The sequence below is a fragment of the Thermobia domestica genome, chromosome 14, assembly GCF_964235325.1.
Source record: "Thermobia domestica chromosome 14, izTheDome1.hap1.1, whole genome shotgun sequence".
NCBI lineage: Eukaryota > Metazoa > Arthropoda > Insecta > Zygentoma > Lepismatidae > Thermobia > Thermobia domestica.
The window spans coordinates 43,311,810-43,328,717 of NC_137467.1; the positions used below are offsets into that span (position 1 = coordinate 43,311,810).

General features: G+C 36.1%; 1 protein-coding gene across 2 annotated transcripts in view; it reads left to right on the plus strand.

Annotated features, from left to right (window-relative positions):
* Positions 1-2,406: 2,406 nt before the first annotated feature.
* Positions 2,407-16,908, plus strand: part of p (WD40 repeat domain-containing protein pink) — a 78,172-nt gene continuing 63,670 nt past the window's right edge. For both annotated transcript variants that reach the window (XM_081737908.1, XM_081737909.1), the window contains exon 1: positions 2,407-2,519. The gene's annotated coding sequence lies outside the window, so the exon portion shown is untranslated. The remainder of the gene's footprint in view (positions 2,520-16,908) is intronic.

Genomic DNA, 16,908 nt, shown 5'->3' on the forward strand with positions numbered 1-16,908 from the left:
TATATATATATATATATATATATATATATATAATAGTTTTTTTCTGTAAATACGTGTCGATCAGTGTTTAAACTGAAAATTGTAATTTTTACCATTTCCGATTTCGAAAGAGAAATAAGGGTCAATTTGATCTGATTTTTGGCGTAGTATCTCTTTCAGCTGCGAGGCTATGTAAGACATGAATCTACAGCTTAACGGATTTCCGAACCACATAGGACCCGACAGGAATCGAACATGGGTCTCCCACTCCAAAGGCGCGTACACTGACCGCTTAGCCACGAGGAAGTTTGAAGTAAGAATCGAGGTTAAAAATATTTTGGAACGTCGAATCCGTATCAAAAAATCATTTCTCGCTATTTCTTACTGTGTTTGCTCTGTGGAGATCAGGTGCGCTCTCACAGGGGGTCTACCGGGTCCTGTCACTCTCAAAACTTCCTAATTTAAAAGACGTTTTTACACTTTCTCGATAGAACTTTTACTTTCTTAACAGAGAAATAACTGATGTAGCTTGAAAATTTGATCTTACAATTCATCTATTAGCTTTCTCTTATAAAAACAATCTAGATCTATCATTTTCTTTCTGTAAATATAGGTGGAATTACTTATAGTCTTTTCCGGTACAGAATAATACCCGCTCAATAGAACATAGAAGTAATGGCTTATAGTATTGAACTTCCCCAAAAGCTTTCACCCCTCCCAACATAAAATTCTGGGTGCGCGCCTGGTGTAGATCAACACTGAAACCGGAAGGAGTAGTCTATTTCTCACCAGTTACCGTAGTGTTTTTATTTAGTAAATAGATAAGGGTAGATATTAAATCAATTCTTGGAATGCTGAATCGACTCGAAAATACCATTTGTCACTATTGCCAGCCGTAGTCTATGGCAACCAACGTTGAAACTGAAATGATTGATTTCTACCACTTCCGGTTTAAATAGAGGGTTAAGAGCATGGGCGGCGACTCGAGGGGGGAGGCAAAGGGGGACAGTTGGCCCCCAACTTTTTCGAAATGAACAATTAATGTTTAGAGTTTCATTTGGAAATGTAAAGTTTTTGTATCTTATTACTGGTTCATAGAAAAATTGTGTCATATAATATTTGCCATTGCTTGAGTATGTATTGATTGTCTTCCCGTGGAGTTAAGAAAGCTATAAAAAATTGGGTTTTAATTGCCACTCAAAATTGCACAGAAATTAACCGATTGGAGTGCAACAATTCCAGCGTACTTTCATTTCTTCTTACAAGGGCTCGATATATTAGGCAGCCGCTTTAAAACTAATTGAGAGAACATTTCACAAGTCGTTCTTTAATTGTACAAAAAAAGACAGTTACTAAAATGTCTTCTTTCTAATAATAAGGAATATTGATTAAAAAGAGAGTAATAAGAAACAACTACTTTTCCCCTGATTTTCAGTGTAATATATGAGTCAAATGGTGTGCTTAGGGGTGTACGAGTGTATATACAATTAAATTTAGTGAATTCAACATAATTCTAGGTTTTAGGATTGTTTTGTTTAACTGGAGTGTGGAGTGATTCTTAATATTGTTGTGTTTTGATCTGTTCCAAGAAAGTGAAAACTGTACCTAATAGCAACAAACATGTTTCGGGAAGTTGCAATAGTATTTCTTAAATGTTGTATTTACTGTCTTTCTAAGAGTAATAATATAGAGTCTACATTTAATGTCATGTGTGGAATTAAAAATATAAGTTGTTCGTTAATCCCCAGTTTCAATATAACTTTTGCAAAACAAGCCTCATTATTCATTACTATAAGTAACATTATCATTAGTATTTATTTGTTTTGCAAATTTGTTATTAAATAATCTGATCACACAATCTTTCAGACAGAATTTTAAGATTTTCATGAGCAAGGAATCAAATCTCTTCTTACACTTTCGTTGTTTAAGAGTACAAAGGGCTAGTACCTACTTGCGTTGCTCTTGTCAATTTACTTAATAAAATATAAAATACGACGGTATCATGTCTTGCCCCTCCCCCCCCCCCCCACACACTTTTAACGTCCAATTTCCAGCACTGGTTAAGGGAACAGTTAAAACCCATTTTTAAGACGTATTAATTCCACAAAATTGTTTCGTACTATCTCTAACCATTTTAGCTCTGATAGCTTTCAACAGACAGATGGACGGACAGACCTATAAGCATAGCCTTCTATACTAATTTATAGGAAGTTTGACGAAAGTCTAAAAATTGACATATATTTTTCCTCTTTCATGTTTCCTTGAATTGTTCGAACTATGACACATTATAATGTGTTGTGGATCCCTGCCAACTATTGACGTAAAGATTAGTGCTCGGCCTTCTATTTTCTAAATTTATCAATTAATCATATTTATTAGCAGATGACTCTGAAGTTTCTATTACTGTACTTTGGGTCTTGCGGTGCACGCATCTCAAATGTCATTTAGTTCAGGATTGGGTGTCTAGTGGAGGTGGCGCTAGTGTTTGTATATATCAAGTAAATGGAGTCATATGATGCGCATCGTTATTTTTAAAAAAGGTAATGCAATAAATGTTTTTAATTATTTGATTAAAAAGACATGTTATGTTTAAACTGCACAGAGAAAATTTAATCTCTAATAATTGTAATTACATAATTTATTATGATTTAGCAAATATAGATTGGTATGTGTAAATACAAAATATTGCAGATGTAGCAGACAGTCACATCATTGAATAATTCAGGGGATATTAATAATCCTGTACTGATAGTTATCTATATAGAGTATGAATAGTAAAAGAAAGATAAAACGGACAATATTGACATAACTTAGTTTAGCTAAGATTGAAAATATGTAACTGTAAGAACAGCTTAAAAGTACAAGGATATATTATTGAACTATGAATACGCTCGTCAACTATGAGTTTGTTGTATTCTTTCATATGTAAATTATGTAAATGTACGGAATTGTATAATATGATGCAAATTAAGGATTTTTCTTAGAGGAGACCAGTGTATTTGCATAAATAATGTTCACTTTTGGCTTAAGTTTCGAGTTGCCCCTCCAGTTTAGAGTTGCCCTTGGACTTTGCAACATACAAGAAACAGTGTTTAAAGTATTAAAAATTGTTACATTTCACTTAACTTCAGTACTCCGTGGGCTTCACAAAAATTTAAAAGGTTTTCTTCATTATTTTTGCGCATCCGTTACACCTGTTCGCCATATTCGCCATATTTTACAACTACCATGCTTCTGAAACCTTCCGCATCCGGCAAATAGAACTAACTTCCACATATCTTTTATCGTATTAAACATAACTCTCCTGCCGAAGTTACATTCCTAAACATCAAATAAAAACTTCAAATTATCATTTCTTACCTCATTTCTCCTGTAACTTTTCCTGATTTTTATAAAAAGCGGAGGGGTAACTCTAAACTTAACCCTCACTTTTCGTCGGTTAGTTTTGGTTCGGTTAAATTAGGTTAGTGTTTAAAAAAATATGTGAAACACCAGGGTGGATTGATTTAAATCAGTCTGATTTAAATCACGATTTAAATCAAGATTTAAATCACTTGATTTTTTTAATAAAAATCGTTGATTTAAATCGAATTCCAAAATAAATTAATTTAAAGTGAAAATAAGTAAAATCTCGTTTCTGTTCTGCTATTTCGATTATGGAAGTTAATAATCATAATTCAATGAGACTCAAATGTGCAATAGTATGAAAACCAGTGTCATGCAGAGGATGATTAGGGAAAATCCCGTTTTGAACAGGTAACGGAGCAATCCTGCTTTCTTCTTTTCGTATCATTGGGTTTCGGTTTTAAAATCGTTAACTATTCTAACGGGGAAATCACCATCCACATTTAAGACGAAAATTCTTTTTTGTGCGTGTCTGTTTGTTTGCTCCCAGATAATAGGGCGTATTTAGAGAGGTCCTATCTCATCTCTAATTTTTTTTTTTTTTTGTTAATTTTATAACTTTAGGCGAAATTTATGTATTTCATGCCGCAAGCTAAGTTCTGAGTTTTTAAAAATAGGCCCCTGCCAAATATCAGTAACTTTTTGTGAAAAAAAAAAAGTGTTATTTTGATAAACGTTGCTGTACTTTTTCCTTAATGCTTAACCTTTTAAATTATATCACCTATTTTTAGGTGATAGGGTAGAATCTTCATTATTCAATTAAAAAAGTACGAATAAGGCTTTTTACTTCGTTTTCTTCAAGACAAGAGGCATTTTAGAACACGTTACATATGCTTTCACGCCTTTTTACGTTGAGGCATAGTGTGTGATGACGTCATAAATTTAAAAAGATATTTTTTGTCATGCGTATTATTATTATTTTTTGGCGGGTTACATTTTGCATTCAGAAGACTGAAATTTTGCACACTCGTTCAGTGCACCCCTTAATAATTTTCGGATGTTTTCAGATATCTGCGTGGAGACAGCTGGGTCCAGAGGGGGAAAAAATGTGTAAAAAAAAAGAATATTTTTAACAAAAAATAGCTTTTTCGTGATTTTCCCGCCTCAGATGGAGACATATGAATGGTACCGTTTGAAAGGCTGTTCTATTCTGAAGAAAATGATGCACGTACTATGCTCCTAGGATAAATAGGGATGTCTCAGGAAACTGTTACCTGAGATCCTGTTTATACGGGAATCTGGGGTATTTGGGGAATATTATTTTTCGAGGGCTTACTTTTGCACATACAGGATTGAAATTTTGCACATTTATTCAGTGCACCCCTCAGTATTTTTCAGGTTTGTTTCAGATCTCTGCCTTAAAACAGGAGGAGGGGCCCACAGAGGTAAGAATTAAAAACAAAAAAGAATATATTTTTAACATGATGGAGACATTTGAAGGGTACCGTTTGAAAATTTGTTTTATTCTGAAGAGAATAATGTACACGTCATGATCCTAGGATAAATAGGGATGTCTGAGGAAATTTTTATATTACATCCGAGTCATCTGGATCATTGTGGGAATGTTCTTAGCTCATTGTTAAATAGTTTCCTCACCCTTACTACTCAAGATAGAAGCTTGAAATTTTGTACACACATTTTGTACACCCCTTAGTATTTCCCAGTTGATTTTGAGATCTGTGCGGTAACACAGGGAAATCCAGAGGGGATCAAAATTAAAAAAAAAGAGTAAAAAAAATGCCAATTACTCTCAAAATTACCCGCTTCAGGGATATGATAAGGAAATGTGAATGTTACCGTTTCAAAAGCTGTTCTATTCTAAAGAGAGTATGTACCATGATCCTAGGATAAATAGGGATGGTGCTGTATCTGCTTGACTGAAAGTCTATAATTTACCTTTAAAAAGAGCCATAATTTAAAAGGGTTAAGAAACATTGTTTGGATTGATATATGTTAACGATTGGGGATAATTCAAAATTCAACCCCAATACTTTCACTTAAATGGCATAATTAGCATTTAATACTAATTCCTAATGCTTTTTCTTCAGTTCGTGACTTGTATTATACGAGGAGAAAGATTTGATTTAAATCAAAAAAATCGATTTAAATCAAAAAAATCAACAAAAATGATTTTTTTTTAAAAATCATGATTTTTTTTCACCCTGCAAAACACTGATACAGTATACGAGGAGCAAGGCATACTGATTTACTGTTGGCGCACCACTAGAAAGAACAGTTGAAAAATTATAATTCTTTCACTGATTTCCTACTTGTTGTTCCCTAAATGGTTTCCGCTGGGCGACATGAAAATATCTCACTTGGCATAAATAAAATTCAAGGGGATCACCAGAAGTAATTGTTGAAAATTTATAATTCTTTTACGATTTGTGTATAAATACAGTTTCTGGGTGTGTGGCATGAAAACTACAGTGCAAAAAATGCAAATCAACCTTTGCTAAGTTGCAACTAAAAAGCATGAATCGTATCTAACCGAGTCATGGCAGGGCGAAACTGATGGATCCGCGCGGGTGTGCGTCCGAAGTGAACAGGCGCGTCGGCGATGGTGGATATGCGTGTAAATGAGGGTACTGAAAAGAAGTGAATTTGGCAATGATACGAGTTTCAATAGCAGTTGTCATTGTTTCATACTAGTAATACCCTACTTGTAAATATAAAATACATCTTCTGTATAATGTGCAGAAATATACCGTCAGTGGGAAATAGCATCTAATAGAGTCATCTTTCAGAGTAATTTTAGCCGTTGTAAAGCACTTGTAATTATTTTACGCTAGTAACTCTTTACTTGTAAATCTAAAATACAGCTGTATTACTTAGTATTTAATTCTATCGCCTGCAGAAATTTGTTCCTTATGAACACGTCTTCTCATGTAAAGTGTTGAAGTTTCTGTGTAATCTTCCAAAATGTGGTGCGCTTAAACTACATCAGCATCGAGTAAGGCACTTGTATGTGCAGCACCATGTACTTCTCAGAGAAGCACTTGCGTAAGTTTAAACACGATATAGGCTATGTCCTTCTTCAAAGAGTCAAAATACTTCAACTACGTCTCGCCCCGATACCCGTAGAATCTGTATGCTACTCGCCTGTCTTCTTTCGATCAAGTTCCCGCCTTCTTCTCTGATTTATGAAACAAACTCCCTCGTGCAAGCATACAAAGAGAAAAAGAAAATCGGAAAAAGTTTAAATTTTTAAGATACTGGAAGTTGATTTTATTCAAAAGACGGATATTATTTAGTTTTCCCTCCACATCACTTCATAGTGATGTGCTCATGTAGTAGAGATTATAGTTCGTTATTTGAAATTGTGACGAGTATAAATACAATGTGGATGTATGGCGTAAAAGACTACAATGTATAAAACACAAACCAACTTGTGCTAGGTGGCCACTAAAACGGACGACCCCTATTTAACCGAATCAGAACAGGAGCGCAGCAGGGGAGCGTGAGTAATAGAGAAAGGGTGCGTCTGTAGGAAGTAGGCACGTCAGCGATGTTCGGTATTCACATAAACAAGGTCATTTACAGCGGCTTAACTATAACACACAATACTGGCTCCGGAGCCGTCGATTTGGGGGAAATACTAAATGCCATTCCAAACGACAATATGTGTATGGTCATTTAGCAGTGTCATCCTAGTTTATGACCGTCGATTTATGAAATGTACAGAAGGCCTATTCCATCTCAAGACAGGCAGAGGGTGCCCAATGATTCTCTCAGATTTTCATGAAATTTAAATATGTTATACTAGGTACAAAAATAAGGGACCCATATTTTTGCGTTTTGCTCAAAAAAAAAAAAAAATTTAACCAAGTTATGCCCACTTGAAATTTTGGGTCAAATCTCCCGCGCTTTTGGGGTCAAAATCTTTAAATAGATATATCTCGAGAACTGTTCAAGATATTTTCATTCTGTTTTCTTCCTCTGAAAGCTCTCTGGAAGTTCTACAAAATGAGACTAAATTCAGAGCTGTAAGTTATATACATACTGAGCTATTATTGCTGAAAGGTAAAAATAGACCCATTTTTGGGTCAGTATATCTCAAAAACCCCACCCTTAAAAAAATTCATATTTTCAGGATAGATTTAACAAGATCCCAACATGCTTCTGTATAAATTTCAGAGAGAGTAAATGCTTGGTTCAGATGTTAGGACACATTTATTAATTGTGGTTATGCCGGAGAAATTATACATATTTTGTTTTTCAGATTCACTACAAATTAGCTCTGTACATGAAAGCGTTTTGAATGTCAGATTCTTCTTCTTGTGTTATACCGTGAAGTCTTCCTGTCTGTCCTAAAGGATGTGGTGGTGACAGAATCTTGAGAATATTTTCCACTGGTATTGCGCACTCATGAGCTCGCTGTCTTTTCCCCTCTGGAAATTTATAGCCTTTGGCCGGTCCATGGGGCAGCATGAAATGCACAAGCACTTCCTGAAGTTCAAAATAAACCTGTTTAGCCTTTGCAACCCACCAATTATCATCATAAATCACAGCCAAAAATGAGCCAACTTTGATGTCTTGAATTTTACGTGAAACAACACTTGCCATATATGTTGTAACTGCTTAAATTTCGTCTTTCTCATGTTCTGCTGTGCGTGCAGTGTACACATTCTTGTCACATACATACCACAACTTTTCTGTATGTTTTTTACAGCCCGTACACTGGTCCACTGAGCAATTTTTTCATCACGAAATTTTTGAACTTCTGTGGATGCAAGATGGATAATGGTGATGGCTTTCGTATATGTTGCAACAGTGGCAGCAAATTCTGTTGCATTTTGAATGCATTCCAAATGCTCTGATGTCAGGTTGTGCTTCGTTGCAATATGCTTTACTGTTCCGCCTATTCCATCACAGGTAGATTTTCCGTGACCTGTTGCTGAATACAGCCATTTTTTTTTTTTTTTTTTTTTTTTTCGAAATTTAAGTTTGTGAGTTCATGAAGTTGATAACGATTTTTAAAATGGCTCGCTGCCCCATCCGATATCATTGTGAAAGTTTTAATGTCAGCTAAATTTTCAGTGCAGGAGATGATCTTCTTTGTTGCCAGCACAGCATGAGCCGAATCATGGGTAAGGTCATCACTAACAACTGCATAACTTCTAGTGTTGTTGGCACAGTAAGAAACTCCTGTAAATATAGTGACCTGGTCATTTCTCCAATGATAGCTTTGAATCTCATCTTTCATTATGGACGCCCAATTTTCAGCGAAATCTACATGGAGCACCAGATGATGAGAGTCTTCTTTAACTACCATCTTCTCTGCGGCTATGGCTTTTCTTTGTACTTCTTTGATGTGAAGATGAGTCACTGCCTTAAGAGTCCATGTTGCTACTTCTTCAGTGAAAACATGTACTTCTGTTGACTTCTTCACTAGATTTCCTGCTTCTCACACTGCAAATGAAATTTCTTCGTCATCATCTTCTTTTTCCACTAATCTAAGAGACCCTGAATTAATTTCTTCCTTTCCCGGACAATCTGCGCATTCTCCATAGAGGCAAGATTCACGTGGAGGGGAGCACAGCACCAGATTTTGCAACTGTTGCCTGATTTCAGTTTTGTCGTTAGATAGCGATGTGCTGAAACTTTTTAACGCTGCACAACAGAGTTCAAAGTTTGCACAATATATGCAAATGCATACTTTTCTTGGTGGATGGAGAATAACCCATTTCGGGCGAAGTGTGTAAAACTTTGACACGCCAATTTTTACATTCGGATGGTCTTCTATGAACTTGTGGTAAATCTCTTTAACTGTTCTTGTTAAGAAGCGCTTAACTTTTTGAATACGCTCACCATTTTCTCTCACTGTTATAACGTCCTTAGCATTGGGGCTCTGAAGAGAGCAATCAACATCGTCACTAAAGTAATAACTTTTTGCAAGTGCCACAGTTTCTGGAGGTAATGGGTGACCTAAATATGGATCAGGAATATGGTATACTCCATGCATTCGTTCTATTTCTTCTGGATCTGTCTATTAAGTGCTTTGTCACGTGGGGAAACCGGGACAGCAATTCCGTCTTCGTTATCTTGTTGGGTACAATTGTCATCAATCGTACTTTTTCATTGTAAGAGCGGCATCCTTCAAAGGCAGCATTAATCTTCTTATGCCACTGTTCGCAGTTAACACACACTAGACGCTGAGCACTTAAATTTTGTTCATGGACAAGGACATCATAAATTTCTGCCAACTTAGAGTTTGTTTTTGCTTCAAATTCTGTTATCAGTTGCTTTCGTTTTCTGGTCACATAAGCTCCTCTTCTTTCAGGCTTTACAACAGTAGGTGTCCTCAGTGGTGTCACATTCATTTCAAGGCTGGAAATGGTCGTGTTCATAGCTTGCATCACTTCTTCAGTTTCGTTAAATGTTGCGTCCTCATCAAGTACATTGAATTCAGGATCACTTTCTTCCATAGAAATATTTGCTGTGCTTGCACTTATATAGGAAACATACTCTGTTGGTTTGGAGACGTCAGAACTCACTTCAAACATGTTGGAATACCGGTGATAACAGTTGAAACAAACCAAAGTCTCACTGGATATATCATCACGTTTAAATAAGTTTTTCAATAAAAAGGACATATCTTCCAGTTTCACAAATCTACATGTTGTGCTTTTGTACACTACATTTTTATGTTTATGTTGAAAATCTGGGCACTTATATCTTTCACCAGAAGAAACAGATTTTCCACTCTTTTTCCCCATAACTTTTAGAATGATGTACACAGAACTCTACCGAAATGATACAAAAATACCAGTAAGTATTCAACCCTCAGTACACAACTCTTAACGTACATTCCAATTTCCAGCTGAGTTTATAAAATTGAATGAAGCACATCTTCTGATTGGCTGGGAGTTGCGACTTTTGATCCACACTTCGAAATGCCCTCATTTAAAGAAGAAATAAGACGAGTTTATTATTATGACATCATCCTGAAACATAAATAATAAAATAAAATTAATTTGTATGTAGATAATTGTTAAAGAGTAGCAAAGATAATTTGTTATTTTTGTCGTATATTAACGATTATAATATTAAATAGTGCAGTTCCTCCAAAAATTTCATGGCACGAATATTGCTTGCACAGCTCAGTTCAATTCACTGCGGAATAGTAGTACTTTTTACCACGGATAACGTAAGCTAATTTTACCTTACGTGAGGTCAGTAATACCTAGGTACATAAATAAAATAAAACTATTCTGCTCTGTGACTGCTCAATTCTCGAGAAAACTGAACAGTCTTGTACAACCAAAGCGGTAACATCTGTACCAAGCATTTACTCTCTCTGAAATTTATACAGAAGCATGTTGGGATCTTGTTAAATCTATCCTGAAAATATGAATTTTTTTAAGGGTGGGGTTTTTGAGATATACTGACCCAAAAATGGGTCTATTTTTTCCTTTCAGCAATAATAGCTCAGTATGTATATAACTTACAGCTCTGAATTTAGTCTCATTTTGTAGAACTTCCAGAGAGCTTTCAGAGGAAGAAAACAGAATGAAAATATCTTGAACAGTTCTCGAGATATATCTATTTAAAGATTTTGACCCCAAAAGCGCGGGAGATTTGACCCAAAATTTCAAGTGGGCATAACTTGGTCAAAAAAATTTTTTTGAGCAAAACGCAAAAATACGGGTCCCTTATTTTTGTACCTAGTATAACATATTTAAATTTCATGAAAATCTGAGAGAATCACTGGACAGATTTTTTAAAATTTGCCTGAGTTGAAATGGAATACAGTGCCGGAAATTGGTATAAAGGCAGAAGGACATTTGATAATAGGAGAAGGCAAGAATGCCGAAGATGGATAAAGATGATATATTTACAAAGTAATATTGTAGACTGTACAAAACCAAAAGCATATCGTTTGCTAATACGTCACTGGCACGCATAGTTTACACAAAAAGCGAAATGATACGATTGTCGGGTGGAAATTGGTATAAAGGCACCCACGGTTACTTGTTGTTTGGCGCCCTCTACACGTTCAGCATTACTCCTGTTGCCACTTTGAGAATCAGCTGACACAGTGCAATAAGGGAAGTGCGGGTGCGAACGTCTGTGAGCTCGTGTGGCCATGCCTCGTGGAAAATGGTTGTCGAGTGGGGAACAAGCACGTGTCTGTGCATACAAGGACATGGGCCTATCAAATCGGCAAATTGCAAAACAGCTAAATCGTTCAAGTTGTGTAATTAATAATTACGTTCGATTGGGTGCACAATACGGAAAGAACGGGAAGTATAGTAGAACAAGAAAACTTTCGGAGGCTGCGAAATGATTAATTGTGCGCAAGGCAAGGGCTGGAAGTATGTCATCTTCCCAAATTGTTGCTGATTGCAACTTACCTGTCACATCCAGAAGAGTGTGTCAAATTTTGAATCAAGACCCACATCTTATATTCAAGAAACTAAAGTGTAAACCACCCCTTAGTGCGACGCACAAGCAGGCGCGACTCTAGTTTGCGGAAACACATATGTCGTGGACATCCGAATGGAATCACGTTGTGTTTAGTGATGAGAAGAAGTTCAATTTAGATAGTCCGGATGGTTTTCAATACTATTGGCATGACCTTACGAAAGAGGAGCAAGTGCAAATGAGCAGAATTTTTGGTGGAGGAAGTGTTATGATTTGGGCAGCGTTTTGTGTTAAAGGTACATCCACCATTGCATGGCTTAACATCAAAATGAATTCATCTACGTACATAGAGATGTTAGAAATAAAATTGCTGCGGATGTATGAGGAGTTGGACGATCAGAACCTGATTTTCCAGCAGGATAACGCTGCTATCCACAGGGCAGCAGCAACCCGACTGTGGTTTGAAGGTAAGGGCATCAAAGTTATGGAGTGGCCAGCGAGAAGCACGAATCTTAACCCGATAGAAAACCTCTGGGGAATCCTTGCGCGCAATGTTTATCGCAATGGTCGGCAATTTGGGAATGTTGCTGAGTTGAAAAACGCGATACGAGAAGAGTGGTCAGCGATTCCACTGCAACAACTAACATATCTCATAAACACAATGCCGAAGCGTATATTCCAACTCATTCAGAAGAAAGGAGGGTCAATCAAGTACTAAACATCTATTTTCCATTCTGTACCGTGCACTGTATTTTTATTTTTTGCCAAAGACAGTGGGTGCCTTTATAATAATTTCCACCCGAAAATGGTTTAATTTCTATTTTTGTGTAAACTACGCGTGTCGGTGACGTATTAGCAAACGATATGCCTTTGATTTTGTACAGTCTACAATGTTACTTTGTAAATATATCATCTTTAGCCATCCTCGACATTCTTGCCTTCTTCTATTTTCAAATGTCCCTCTGCCTTTATACCAATTTCCAGCACTGTAGGCCAGAAGTAATATCTAATGTTATTTCAAAAAGGAATGTATAAGTAATCAAAATATAACGAGAACTTACCTATGACATCCGTAATAATGTCAAAAAAACGTAAACCAAAGTGTATGCTTTTAATCACGTAATACTGCATAAAGAAACCATAATGAACTGAAATGCCATCAGTGCAGTATGTGAAGTCATGATCAGTAGTTTCTTGCACTATTGTTTTTAAAACTAAGAAAGTAACATAGAGAACAAGGTGTTTTTCTACTAGGCTATCTTAGTTTACGTGCATACCTGCTCCTTATACATGCATTACCACACGGGACCACCGGTTTCACCATGTCATTAACCGGGTTATAAACAATTCTTGCTTTTAATTTTCAGCCACCACAGTTTGGTTATTTTTTTCCTGGTATTTTTCTTTCTTTCTTCATGGTATATGTCCGAATGCTGTATTTATAAAGGTTAAGCCATCCTAAAGTCAAGTATATCTGAACCCATAACCTAGGGTGACACTCATTTACTTTTATGCGTTACTAATGCTATTCTGCACGTTGGAGGTGCGAAGTGAAGTAATTGTAAATGCACCGTGTAATACAGCCTCTGAACTCATGGGAAAGATTAAAAGAAATACACACAGATACACTGTAGTTATTATGTCGTTGTATTTAGGTTCCTTAACTGCTAATAAAACATTTTACTTGTGTACACTCAGAAGTAAGTACACAGAATCGCACTCGTAAAGTAAACGTTATAGCATGTGTAATTGCTGATAGATGTTGTAGGATACATAAGAAATGCCTCAAATATGAACAGTCGTATTTTGTTTCACGAAATAGTTGAACTTAAATCAAACTGTTTCAGTGTGTGCTAAAGTCTTTGTCGATATTTTCTAAATGTTGCTAAGCTGGATACATGGGGACACGGTGGCTCAGTGATAGAGCGTTTACCTCTGCGTGTGGAGTCTCTGGTTCGATCCCAGCTCGCGGCAAGTGGGCTTTGTGGTGGACAAACACCGTGTTCGTGGGTTTTCTCGGGGTTTTTCCGTTTTCTTCCACCTTAGTATTCATTCCACGATTGTATTCATTTCTCATCATTACCGTCTCGTTTAGCCTAGCTAGCATAACCGTGGGACCTAAAACTGAAATATTTAATTTCATTCATAAACTGGATATATCCTCCTAGCACCCCGCGTAGAGCCGGCTCTAGGCGATTTCCTCTGGGCGTCAGGAGGATATATAACTTCCGTTAAAACAACTATCTTTACAAGTTACGGTATAGATCAGGTAGTTTAAAAAGTAGTGAGCTTTTTGCGCCCAAGATGCCTTTAGTTTCCCGAGTCACAGCGAGTCAGGCCTAATGTTCGTCAAGTGACAGTTGAAGCTAATAATTGTGCAAAAAGTGATGCAATTCATATAGGCCTAATCAGACATAAAATATTGTGTCGTGAAAATAAATGAACTTTCCGTAAAACTGCGCTACATTTTACAAGTTTGATTGAATGAAGACGCAAATGCTGCACTGGCAAGAAATTTGTTCGGTTTATGGGCAAGATACGTTATCAAAGCAACAGTCAAAATTTGATTCATTCGCTTTTGTTCGGGAAATTTCGATGTTCAAAATGCTTCTCGTAGCGGGCAATTAATCACAGCAAACATGAATGGTATTCTGATAATAATTAAAAAATAAATAAATAAAATAAAATAAATAAATAAATAAAAAAATCGAGTAAGACCAACATGTAAGCAGTCGTGATATCGCCAATATGATCTAAAGCTGCATCACCAAACAGTTAAACTATTTAGAGAAAGCTGGTTTTGAAAAAATAATAATAATAATAATAATAATAAATAAATAAATAAAAATATTTACTGATCGAATTTCTATCTGCGAATCTGTACTGAAACAAACCGACCCGAATCATTTCTAAATTGGCGGATCACAAGTGATGAAAGATGGGTAACAATGTGCGAAAGAGATCTTGGTCGAAGTAAGTCCAGTACCACAGTCGGTAGCAAAGTCCACACTGACGCCTAAGATGATTATGTTGTGCGTTCGGTGGGATTGTAAAAGCATCGTGCATTACGAACTGTCGCCTCGTGGCAGAACGATGCACTTGCACCTCTACTATCAAGAATTAGCACGAGTGCAACTAGTAAATTCAAAGGAAACAGCCAGACCGGGTGTCGTATATCATGCTGACAACGTTAGACGTCATACATCTTCCATGATTCATCACAAATTGAGAGAATTTGCCTGTGAGGTTTTAGTGCACCCAATGCGTACATACATGCAAATTCGGCACACTCAAATAAGACAAAAGCTTAGCATGTGAGAGGATTTCTTTGGTAGGACATTACTTTGGTACTTTGCAAAAATGGCTACAACATGTCACAATTTCGCTCAAAACGAACAATATTACAACAAAATGATGATACGATAAGATGAATAGCAATGTCTTTTTAAAATTCGGTTTCTAACAAATTACAAGAAGTTTTCAAGATGCATAATTTTAATACTACATTAGTGCTTTTAAAGACTATTGGGAACGAAATAAGTAAATAATAATAATAATAATAATAATAATAATAATAATAATAATAATAATAATAATAATAATAATAATAGTAATAAAAGTTTCTTCACTGTTGCGCGTTGAGTTCGCTGGTGTATATAAACTTTCCTGCACATGTTACGATACTTATTTAGGCATGATAAACAGGAACATTCAGAGACTAAACTGAAAGTGCATATTTTGCATGCCAAATGCGATGATGCCCACGATCAACATTGTAAAGAGATATTAATTGTTTACAAAAAGACAGGGATACGAGACTTTAGATCTGAACCAGGGATTAGAATTAAATTTGGACACAGGCATTTTGGACAAAAATTTGCGTAATATCGCTGACACCTTTACCGTTGTCACCAACCACTGAGGAAGAAGAACACAAATTTAAGATTTGTGTTCGTAAGAGTAGCTAGATGTCTCTATCCATGAGTGTAGGGGGCTCACTGGTAGAGCACTTACCTCTAGTACATGGAGTCGGTGGTTCGACCCCCAGCCAAGTAAGTAATTTGGAGAAGCAAAAGAGAGAATCTGTGGAGTTTATCGAAATGTTACATTGACTAATTCGGACGAGCAAATAGTAAGTACCGTTTTTGGTAATTTGATGTCTATATTTACAGTAGTTTTCTTAGCATCTTATTCATAACCGGAATTAGGAATTTTAGGATAAGTTTTCATAGCAAAAACAGTATGAAAAAGGTGCTGAAAATAAAGTGCATAACTGAAAAGTGAAAAAGGGGCATAAAAGGTGCTACTTGCCACAACTACTTTGATGATTACTATTTTTTCTAATTGAAAATAAGTTAATAGAAACTGTGTAAATTTCTATAGTATTTCTTTCTTCTCTCGATTATACGCCTGTATTAGCCGTTACTACAGAATGGATAGAGGAATGAAGGTGTTGTACTTAAAAATATTATGCACTTAAATTGTTAGGCGTAAACCTGTGTCTATTTCGAGATGAAACGTCTTTGTAGGTGCTAAAACTTCCTCATATAGGTAGATCAGCAGAAAACAATGGGGCAAATTTCATGTTAACTTATAGAGTGGCAACTCGATAGATCTGGCATGTTCGAGGACATCCGAATTTTTGTGAAGAATTACCCCAAGTACTTTTCCTTTCTTCGCAAAAGCATTAGAGAAAGTGCAAAGTGCTTGATCTAGTCAAAATTTTGAAACAGAAAGACAACTCACGAACTCCAGCAAGCAATGAATGGAAAATTTAGAACGATCAGGGCTGTATAGTTTCTTTGTGGGCAGCAATGTGATTTGGGGTAGAGATAAACTGATTTGCAATATCGTATTCGTTACTAATGGACTCTCAAACCCTATGATAGAAATATACGAAACATAATAAACGCTTTAACTATAGGAACATAGATTTTTAGTTGTTTGACTAAAGAAATAATATACGGAGCACCTGGTGCGTAACCATCAAGACGGTTTTACGAACTTAACTTTGCATTGTATTGGCATAGTTTTCTCCAGGTCATACATCTTGCACAACATAGATTCCATTTTCTCGCCTGTGAGAGAGAACATCAAATCGCTTGAAAAATATCTGTCCAATGTATCTATGGTTTCACCTAGTATGATTCCCACATT